Genomic DNA, 9,900 nt, shown 5'->3' on the forward strand with positions numbered 1-9,900 from the left:
TTCAAAGGCGAGAGATAAGGCGCAAGCAAAAGACCTGAGGCTGGATCTCGGCCAGGCGCGCCTCCCGGCCGGCCTGGGGGGCGGGCCGAAGTGGGGCGGGGGGGAGCGGGGGGACGGGCCCGGGGGGCGGGTCTGGGGCGGAGCTAGGCCCGCGGGGGCGGGGGTCCAGGAAGCGGTCCAGTTCGCGGAGAGGGCCGAGCCCCGCCAGGACCCCGCGCCCCGCTGGGCCCCGCCCCGGCCCCGCCCCGGCCCCGCCCCGTTCCCTCCACCCCTGCCTACCCCCGGGCCCCACGGCAGAGGCGGCGCTGGGAGCAGAGTCCGGCGGCCGCGTGCGGGCTGCGCGTGCTCCTTCCCCTCCGCCTCTGCCGCCCACCCCCGGTTCGCCCCGCCGCCCGCGCCCCCAGGTAAGCGAGCGCCCCCGCGCCCCGAACACCGCCCCGAACGCCACCGTCGCGGCGAGCCCCGGCCCCGCCTCCGCGGCCATGGCGGCCCTGGCCCCCCCTCACCCCGCCCGGGGCGGCCTCTCGGGGCTTCCCATCCGGTCCCAGGCCCCGGGCCGCCGCCCCGAGAGAGCCCTGCTCCCCCGAGCGCCGGGGACGCGGCTGCGAAACGGGCAGGAGGGAGTGGGGGCGAGCCTGGCCCGGCGACGCGGGGGAGTCCGGGTGGGTGAATGCGAGGAGCGCGACGCGAGTGTGGGTCAGACGCCAAGGAAACCGTACGGAGTGCCGGCGCTGGGGACGCGGCCGGCGCCCTGACCTCGCAGCCCGGCTGCGTAGACGGCTAGCCACCGTGTAAACAGGCTCCGATCACTCCAGCCCGCGCTAAGTGCCGGGAGGACAACACCTCGGGGAGATGGAGGAAGGGTCAGGGAGCGCTTCTCGGAGAAGGTGTCATCCGGGCCTGAGTGGACCAGCCAGCGAGGGCTTTTGAGGCCCAGGAAGCAGCGAGATTTAGAAGTAGGGCCCAGCCTGGTGTGTTTGCAGGGCAGAAAAGAGGCCAGCGTGGCTGAAGCGCCGGGAGGGAGGCTCGGAGGTGGGGAGAGGTTGGCCCGCGCCTCGAAGATGGCGGGGAGTGAGTGGATTCCCTTCTCAAGTCTGGGGGGGCCACGGGAGGCTTAGAGCAAAGTGAGGAACCCGGTCCTGTTGTGTCTTAGGAAGATCCCCTGCTGTGGGCAGGAGGGATGGGAGGGAACCCGGGAGGAGGCTGCTGGCTTGTCCCCCACCGGAAGGGGTGGTGGACAGGGGGTGACGCGGGGGGGGGGTTGCATTCTGGCAGAAGAACATCCTCTGCGTTCCCTGCCTGCTCAGAAGTGGGGCGTAAATGAACCTGCGCGGAGATTTCTGGCGCTGGCAGCTGGGAGTATGCAGGGGCCTTTGCTTGCTGGGATGGGGAAACTGAGGGAGAAGCAGGTGGGGTGGGGCTGTCCTGGCTGTCTGACTTGCAAAACCTCTGAAATGCCACCTGATGGGGGAGGCTCCTGGAGACCCACTCTACACCCAGGCAAGGTCTCCAGCCGTTGAGTGCAGGGGCCAAGCTGTCCCCAGTCCTCTTTTAGGGAGGCTGCCCGAGAAAGACATTCTGGAGTATGGGGTTGCCTTAGAAGCTCCCAGGGTCCCCGGTCTCCACTCAGGCCCCTTCCAAGAGCAGCTGCTGTGAATAAACATGGCTGGGGTGTGGGTGGCAGGAGACTCAGCCACCTGGGTCCCCACAGGCCAAGCCAGGACCTTTCTTGCCTGCTTTCCCAGCTCACCTACTCCCAGTGGAGGTGTCTTGAGAGGGGAGGGAAGAGGTAGTAGAAATGAGCTGGGAGACTTGGTCATGGAACTGGCCTTGTGACCCCGGGGAAAGTTTTCTGGGCTTCGGTTTGCCCATCTGTAAAATGGGTCAGTAGAACCTATCCCTGGGAGTGTTGTTCTGATCAAAGGAAGCCTTGGCTAGGAAAGGACTTGGCTGAAAACAGTGGCAGCCTCCGGGGCCTTGAGAGAATGGGGGAGGCCGCCAGAGCCAGCGCGAGTTCACAGCATCATGAGCCCCCATTTCCTGCACTGAGAAATGGGAGCACTGTGTAACTGCCCACCTCCAGACCCAGGGCCTTCTGCAGACTGAGTGAGTCAGGCGTGTAAAGTGTTTGGTTGGCCCAGCGCCTGGCTTGGAGTGATCGCTTGGCACAGAAGCCACTGGGCTCCTGTAGTTGGCCGGGGGGGTAGGGGGGAGCAGGAGCGGGCCTCCCACCACCCTCGGGATGCCAAAGGTGCCCGGGGACAGGCTCCTCTTATCTGAGCACCACAGGCTGTCCTCTCTCCCACTCTCTGGAGGCTGACTCTGACCTTGTCCTGCCCGCTTAAGTTCGGTGCCCAGGCTACTGACTTCACCTCCTTTTTGCTTCAGCTTCTTCACCTGTAAAATGGGAATAATAGCAGTCATCACCTCAGAGGTGAACACAGCGCCCAGGTGCCAATAAGCACCTGGTAAAACAGCAGGTGCCTGGATGTCTGGGGGGAGGGAGCCCGGAGGAGTGGCCTGGTTCACCCTCCCCAGGGAAGGCTTCTTGGAGGAGGTGATCATTGGTGGGTTACTAAAGATGATTCAGAGTTAACAGGGCAGAGAGACCAGGGTACAGAGATGTGGAGGGCAGAAACTGCAGGATGCATGGCAGGAGCTAAGAGACCAGACTGGAAGCAACCTCGCTGGTCCAGATCGAGATGGAGGTGGGGATGAGGGAGAAGTGCATGGATCCTGGAGAGATTGGAAGTGGGGGTGGTGGGGCAGCCACTGATTGGGGAGCAGGTTCCGGTGCATCTGGAAATTGTGATGTTGCTAGACACCCAGATGGTGGCGAGGTGCAGGGTGGGCTTTGAAGAAGCAAGCTTGGAGCCTGGGAGGCATCAGCACCTGGGGGGATTGGGCAGAGAGAGGAGGCAAGGAAACAGTTAGGTGGCAAGCCAGAAGCCAGGGAGCAAGGGCTTCAAAAAGGAGGAAATGGTCAGCTCAGCTGAGTTTCTGAATCCTCTGCTTAAATAATTCAGTGGTAGGGATTTTCCTCCCTTGGCTGTCTTTCCCACCCCATCCCAAGCCATTCAGAATGGGCTCTTCTTTGCCACACTTGAATGGGCTCTGACCAGAGTGGCATAGAGGTCTTTCTCCTCCTTCGATCTCGACTTCATACCTTTGTTAATATGAGACTGTCCCACCAGTTCCCCACAATGAATGCGCAGGAGCTCAACTCTCTCCCCGCCCCACCATCTTGGGCTCCCAACCCCATATTTTGCCCCAGGACCCCATGACTGTGTCTCTGAGGTGCCAGCCCCATCCTGAAGAACCCCGCTATCCTGTGCTTGTCCCCCCCCCGCCCCCACCTCCCTTCTGCCCCTGTGTCTGTCATTTATTCATGCAGCACATATTAATGAAGTGCCTGCAGTGGGAGGCACCGGGCTGAGCAATGAACACAAGCTTCCCTGCTTCTACCTCATGGAGCTAATGTTGTGAGAGGCAGGGAGGTGGGGGAGTGGGTGTGAAACCCGAAGGATGAGAAAGAGCCAGGTGGACATCTGGAGGAAGAGCATTCCAAGCAGAGGCACCAGCATGTGCAAAGGTCCTCAGGCAGGACCAGGCCTGGCATGTTGGAGGTATAACAAGGAGGCCAGGGTGGCTGGATCAGAGGGAACAAAGGGGAGCGTGGGCAGAGGGGCAGACGAAGAGAGCGAAGGTCTCAGGGTGCCCCAGTCCAACAACAGCAGACCTTGGGAGGGTCCTGGCTTGAAGGTTAAGAGGTTGCGGAGCCCCACTGCTTTGCAATTTGCGGGGTGGGGGGGGGTCATTCCTGGAACCCTGATGGCGCAGGAGGCTGGCAGGAGGAAGGAAGAGAATCCACCCCTTTTCCCGGTGGGCAAGTCTTCCTCTTCCCGTGATGGGGGCTCAGCTGACCTTGAAGACTTCCCCGAGGAAGTGAAATAGCCAGGAAGAGGGCACAGATAGGGGGTATGAAGGCAGGGAGGAGGTGGGGGGAGGCAGGCAGCGGCAGTGACCAGGTGGGCAGGCCAGGCAGGGCACAGAGCTGGATATGGAGCAGGATACTCTCAGGGAGGGGACAGAGATGCGAGGATAGCAGGCGGCAAAAACCAAAGAGCTGTATTTTGAGGATGGTCGCGCCATCAGCCTGCTGTCACTCCCTTTCCAGGTGGAAGGGAAAAGACTCGAGTTCCCCCCTCCCACCCCCCCCACCCCCACAGTGCATGTGGACGAGGGCTTGGCCACCTGGATCTGGTCACCGTTCTCACTCCCACCGCTGACCCAAGCATGCCTCCAAACCTTAGCAAGCCTCAGAAGCCTTAATGAGAGGATTCAGAGCCTTGGACTCTGGATCAGAGAGATCAGTGGTCCTGCTGATCCAGGACCCTGTGGCCGCCACTGTCCTCCCCACCCCACCCCTCTCCAAACTAGGGATGGGTGCGCCTCAGGGCAGCTCCCTTAGGCCCCGGCTCAGCTATGACAATGAGCCTGGCAGGCGCCATGGAGCTACAGCTGGAGCGAGGGAGTCTAACTACACTCTTAGGAGATGGCAGGGGACAAGGACGTGACAGAAGGGGAGAGTAGGCAGGACAAGCTCTGCAAACATCTGCCTCTGGATCTCATTTTTCCATCTGAGATGTTGACTAGGGTGGGCCTTAATCTAAGGCTGTCACCTCCCTGCCAGCACCTCTTCCCACATGGCCCTCTGTTCCAGCCCCGGGCTTCGTCTGGATCACTTGAAGCTACTGCCCATGGCCCAGCCTCAGGGCCTTTGCACAGCCTCTTCCCTTTATCTAGAATGCTCTATGCCCATGGCTTCCTCATCTCTTTTCTCAAGCATCACCTTCTTTTTTTTTTTCTGTAAGATTTTATTTATTTATTTGACAGAGAGACAGCGAGCCAGAGAGCACAAGCCACAAAACAGCAGAGGGAGAAGGAAAAGCAGGCTTCCTGCTGAGCAGGGAGCCCGATGTGGGGCTCCATCCCAGGACCCTGGGACCACGACCTGAGCCAAAGGCAGACACTTAACCAACTGAGCCACCCAGGTGCCCCTCAAGTATCACCTTCTTAAGGAGACCATCCTGACCTTCCTGTTTAAAATCGCATCCCCCACTGCCCAATTCCTGATCTCTTTTTTCTGCCCTATTTTTCTCTCCGCTATCCAGCACAATGAAATAAATTAATAAAATGTATAGTATTTGCCGCCCCCAACCCTCACCCTGTCCAGGACCTCAGCTCCAGGCACACAATAAATGTTTGTGCGGTGATGACAAGGAGGCAGTCTTTAGAGACGGGTGGGCTTACATTTGAATCCCAGCCCGCTGCCTCCTCCTTTGTGCCCTTGGGTGATTCTGTGCCTCAGTTTACGCAGCTGCAAAATGCGAACCACAGAAGCACCTGGCGCTGGCCACCCCCCCCCAGCCCCCCTGCAGCTTCCTGGGGGAGCCTAACCAGAGCCTGGAAGCAGTTGGTGGCAATTTAGACCCTGAGTCAGGACACTTAGAACTTTCCCACATATTCCTAGAATTTTCCACAAACATGTTGAGAGTAAGGGGGGGGGGGCGGAGCCTCTCTAAGGTGGTCCTGTTTTTTTCCCCTCTTCCTAGATTTCGAATCTTTCACTTTTGAATAAGAAGGTTTTTTTGATAGACCATGAACCCTGGGCGAATGCCATGACCCTTTAGATATGTGTTCCCAGTGCTGCTTTCCAGATGGCTCATTTCTTTTTTCTTTTTTTTTTTTTTTTACATGAGAGAAGAGTGAGAGCATGAGAGGGGAGAGGGTCAGAGGGAGAAGCAGACTCCCCGCTGAGCAGGGAGCCCGATGTGGGACTTGATCTCGGGACTCCAAGATCATGACCTGAGCCGAAGGCAGTTGCTTAACCAACTGAGCCACCCAGGCGCCCCAGATGGCTCATTTCTAACACCAAAGTCCAGTTTCTCGTGCACTGGGAGTCGAGAGGTTCCTCGGGTCTGCAAACTGAGGCGGTTCTCGGAGGGGGTGTCGGGTTGTACCCAGGCACATGCTTCCTCTCGGGTAGTTCTCTCTGGCAAGGGACTGATTTTGAATTTTGAAGCTTGTAGCCTTTTTTACGCCATGAAATTTACATGACTCCACAGACATATTGCGATGCACGGAATAGGAGGTGCTCATTAAATCTAAGAGCCTGTGGGACGAGCTCAGGGAACGAGGTCTCTTACTTACACGCCTGAGTTGTTGGTCCCACATTTGGTGAAGTTGACTGTTAGGGCTGAGGATTTTCAGAGCACTTTCCGGGGGCTGGGGGGGCGGTGGCGGGTACGGTCAGAACCGTGGCATTTGCATTGATGAAATATCAAAGATGCTTGCAGTAACTTCTGGATTGAGACAGGAGCAAGCCACAGGGCAGGAGCTGCTCACCCGTTTCAACCTGTTTCAACCTTGGACGGTAATCATCCAGGACTGAGTGCAGGTAACTGATTGAACTTCTGAAAATAGGTGAAGAGGTCGTGCCTTGGGACTTTGGGAAATCCAACCAGAACATAAGTCGTTTGCACACAGCATTGCTCAAATACTGCCTAGATGTCGGGCACAGAATATTTAGAAACCATTACTACGTGGACGTTTGCAGCCACTGGCTTTCATCTAGAGTAGCTCATTCTTGCCCAGGACACAGAGACTGGATGCCTCTATTATTACTGAAATATTCCGGAAGCACCACCCTTTGTAAATTTTAGCAGCATCGTGCTTTGTAGCTGGCGAAGGCGTTCTTTCTTGCCTTACCTGTGCTGATGTAACTTGGCCCTTGTGAGGAGGTAATATTGGAACTGAGGCCTGAGTTGGAGCTGACAGTGGACACAGACAGGAATCAGACCCCGTTGACTGCCTGCCCAGAGCCCCCCCTGTTCGTTGGTGAGATAGAGAGATACGTTCCTGGGCAGTTACAAGGCAAAATAAAACACCAAATGGAGAACCCGCGATGCAGCCTGGAAGTCCCGGAAGGCTTCCTGGAAGAAGCAACAAGCAGGCTGCTTACTTTGAAGGGTTGGAAGAGCGATGAATAGTGACTCAGGCCGAGGGGACATCCGGGGATTGCATTAGAGTGATGTTTCTGAAATCTGACCAGACCCTGGGAATCTGGCCATGGACCCTGGCTGAGAACCACGGGTGGGGGTGGGTGGTGTCTGCAAGAGGTCTCCCCCGCCCTGGGTGGGGGGGAGGGACAGGCTTGTCCTCTGAGCTGTGTGCTGCTGAGGGCTGGGTGGGGACAAGCGCTCTGCCTGCCTGCACGCCCCAGCCGCCTGCCCTCCATCGGTGAGCAGGCCTGCATCTGTGCGCATCCCATCCGAGGGGGTCATCTGAGAGGAAGTGCAGCTTGGCCTCTAGTTACACAGACACCTCTGGTCCTTAAAGGGCCCATGGACAGCCTGGCGTTCCGGCGGGGGACCCTTCTCTGCTCCACCGCATGAGGTTTGGAACCCCAGCCCTGCACCTAGGGGACAACCAGCGCTCACGGGCTCCCTCCACAGGCTCCGCACCCTTCCTGGGCAGGCAGACAGGACGGGGACAGTTTCACAGAAGGTGCTGCTGGCCTGAGGCCACCCCGCAGGAGCAGATCTGCCCAGGTGTGTGGACTCTGAAGGTCACGGTTTGCCCCTGTGTGACCCGGAACCCGGACAAGGGCGTGGGCCCACGTTCAGAGGCATGGCAGTCGGGGCAGGGAGGCAGTGTCTGGGGGTGCTGGGGCTCCAGAGCCCTCGAGGCCCTGCCTTTCCCCATCATCACCCCTTTTTGTGCTCAGAAGGCACCTTCTCGGCGTCCCACACCTGGAATTCTCCCACACCGGCTCTTCTTGGCCCCTCCCACCGCTGGGTTATATGTCCCCAAACTCCTGCCCAGGCGTGGAGTTCCCAGATCAGGTTGCCCGCCCCAACATCCTCAACGCTCCCCCCCCCCCGAAGATGTCCCTCCCCAGCCCTGTCTCAGCCACTGAGGAGCTCTTGGGGCAGCACTTCCCTCATCTGTGGAATTCAAGGACAGCCTGTGTGCAAGGAGAGGTCACAGAATCGCTCCCTTCGGGCGACCTCGAGGCCCGAGCCTCCCACGCCGCACTCTATCTTTAAGGCCTAGGTGACAGGCGCTTGCCACCCTCCCCTTGAACAAGGACAGCTCGGACCCGGACTGGCAGCCTCGCCAGCATCCAGCACTGGCCAGGACTGAATGTCATCTTGTTTTCATTGTATCTGTCTTATGGCCACTGCCCGCGGTGACATCGACTTTCCCTTGAGGGGAGGGAGGGAAAGTTTCTTCTGAAAAATCAGCATGCTTAAAAACAAAGCGAGGCTTTGGAAGGAGATTGGTGGGTGCACAGACGGGAGAGGGCTGGGGCGGCAGGGTGACCGGGCTGTGGGAGGGATGGAGGGGAGGGCCCCCAGTCCAGCCCAGGGGCAGGGCTTTCTGGCCCATGAGTGTGAGAACAGAGCCTTGAAGAAGCCGAAGGCGTTTGGCAGGCAGAAAGGAGGACATTACTGATAGGGGGAACAGACCGAGCACAAGCCCAGAGGTGTGCCGGGGGACACAGTGCTGGGGGCAGGAGCATTTGCGGGATTTCAAGCCACGGGTGTGATCTGCACGTTAGAAGGGCCGTCTGGGCAAAGCCCAGAGGCCGGGAGCCCAGGGAGGAGGCCACAGCTGTTGACCTGAGTGGGAAGGGACCCGCTCGGTGGTCACGTGGCAGGCGGACGCCGTCGCAGCCCGAGAGGAGGGGCTGAGTGCGGAGGGCTCTGGGACAACTCCCACGTGCCTGTCCCCAAAGACTGGGTGGGAGGTGTGACCTTGGCCAAGAAGCCTGGGGAGGAAGAGCGCACACTCCGGTGCAGGATGACTTGATCTTGATCCTGGCGTGTCTGGGCAAGGGGCAGGTGCTCTCGGTTTAGCAGGTTTGCTGGGGGAGACACCTGGGAGCTGCGGGACTCGGAGCCCCAATGTGTGCCTGCGCCGATCGCAGCTTCCAGGTGGGTGCGAATTCCAGGCACAGCGGATGGTAGTGGGGGTCCGGGACTGGATTTGGGGCCAAAGGAGAGGAAAACCAGCATGCATTAGAGATAGAACAGAGAGGAGGGGAGCCAGGACGCCACAGTTCTTGGAGGGAGGGGCAGACAAGGAGTCCTATATGCAATAAGGTGTCATGGATACATAGACAAAGAATTGGCCACTGCGATTGGCCAAGGAAAGGGCGGGGTGTCTCTGGGGACCTAGGCAGAGTCCAGCGTAGAGAGGTGGAGATGGAGTGGAGTCAGGGGCTAAAGGCAGGTTCTGCTTTCCAAGAATGCCAGGGTTGCTGTGGCTGAGCCGAGGTTCTGTGAGCCCAGGTCTATCCCGAGCGCCTAGTGGTATAGAGCAGAGTTCGGACACCAGCTGTTTCCCGGCTGTGTGACCCGGGGTCCCTGAGACTCAGTTCTTCCATGAAATAGGGACGCTGGGGCACCTGGGTGGTTCAGTGGGTTAAGGGTCTGACCCTTGATTTCAGTTCAAGTCATGATCTCAGGGTGGTGAGATCAAGCCCTGCATCAGGCTCTGCACTGGGCATGGAGCTTGCTTAAGATTCTCTCCCTCCCGGTGGCGCCTGGGTGGCTCAGTCGTTAAGCGTCTGCCTTCGGCTCAGGTCATGGTCCCAGGGTCCTGGGATCGAGCCCCGCATCGGGCTTCCTGCTCTGCGGGAAGCCTGCTTCTCCCTCTCCCACTCCCCCTGCTTGTGTTCCCTCTCTCGCTGTTGCTCTCTCTGTGTCAAATAAATAAAATCTTTTTTTTAATTTATTTTTTATTTATTTTTTAAAAGATTTTATTCATTTATTTGACAGATGAGGAGAGAGGGAACACAAGCAGGGGGAGTGGGAGAGGGAGAAGCAGGCT

The 9,900-nt window shown here is 58.7% G+C and overlaps 1 protein-coding gene across 2 annotated transcripts in view; it reads left to right on the top strand.

The window, feature by feature from the left end:
- Nucleotides 1–264: 264 nt before the first annotated feature.
- CERS4 (ceramide synthase 4) overlaps nt 265–9,900 on the top strand; it is a 31,195-nt gene continuing 21,559 nt past the window's right edge. Inside the window, exon 1 of one of the 2 annotated variants that reach the window (XM_021705102.2) lies at nt 265–404. The gene's annotated coding sequence lies outside the window, so the exon portion shown is untranslated. Of the gene's footprint in view, nt 405–8,816; nt 9,003–9,900 lie in introns of those variants that run through there. The other variant, XM_021705103.2, reaches the window with a different exon arrangement.

Source organism: Neomonachus schauinslandi, chromosome 1, assembly GCF_002201575.2.
Source record: "Neomonachus schauinslandi chromosome 1, ASM220157v2, whole genome shotgun sequence".
Lineage (NCBI taxonomy): Eukaryota > Metazoa > Chordata > Mammalia > Carnivora > Phocidae > Neomonachus > Neomonachus schauinslandi.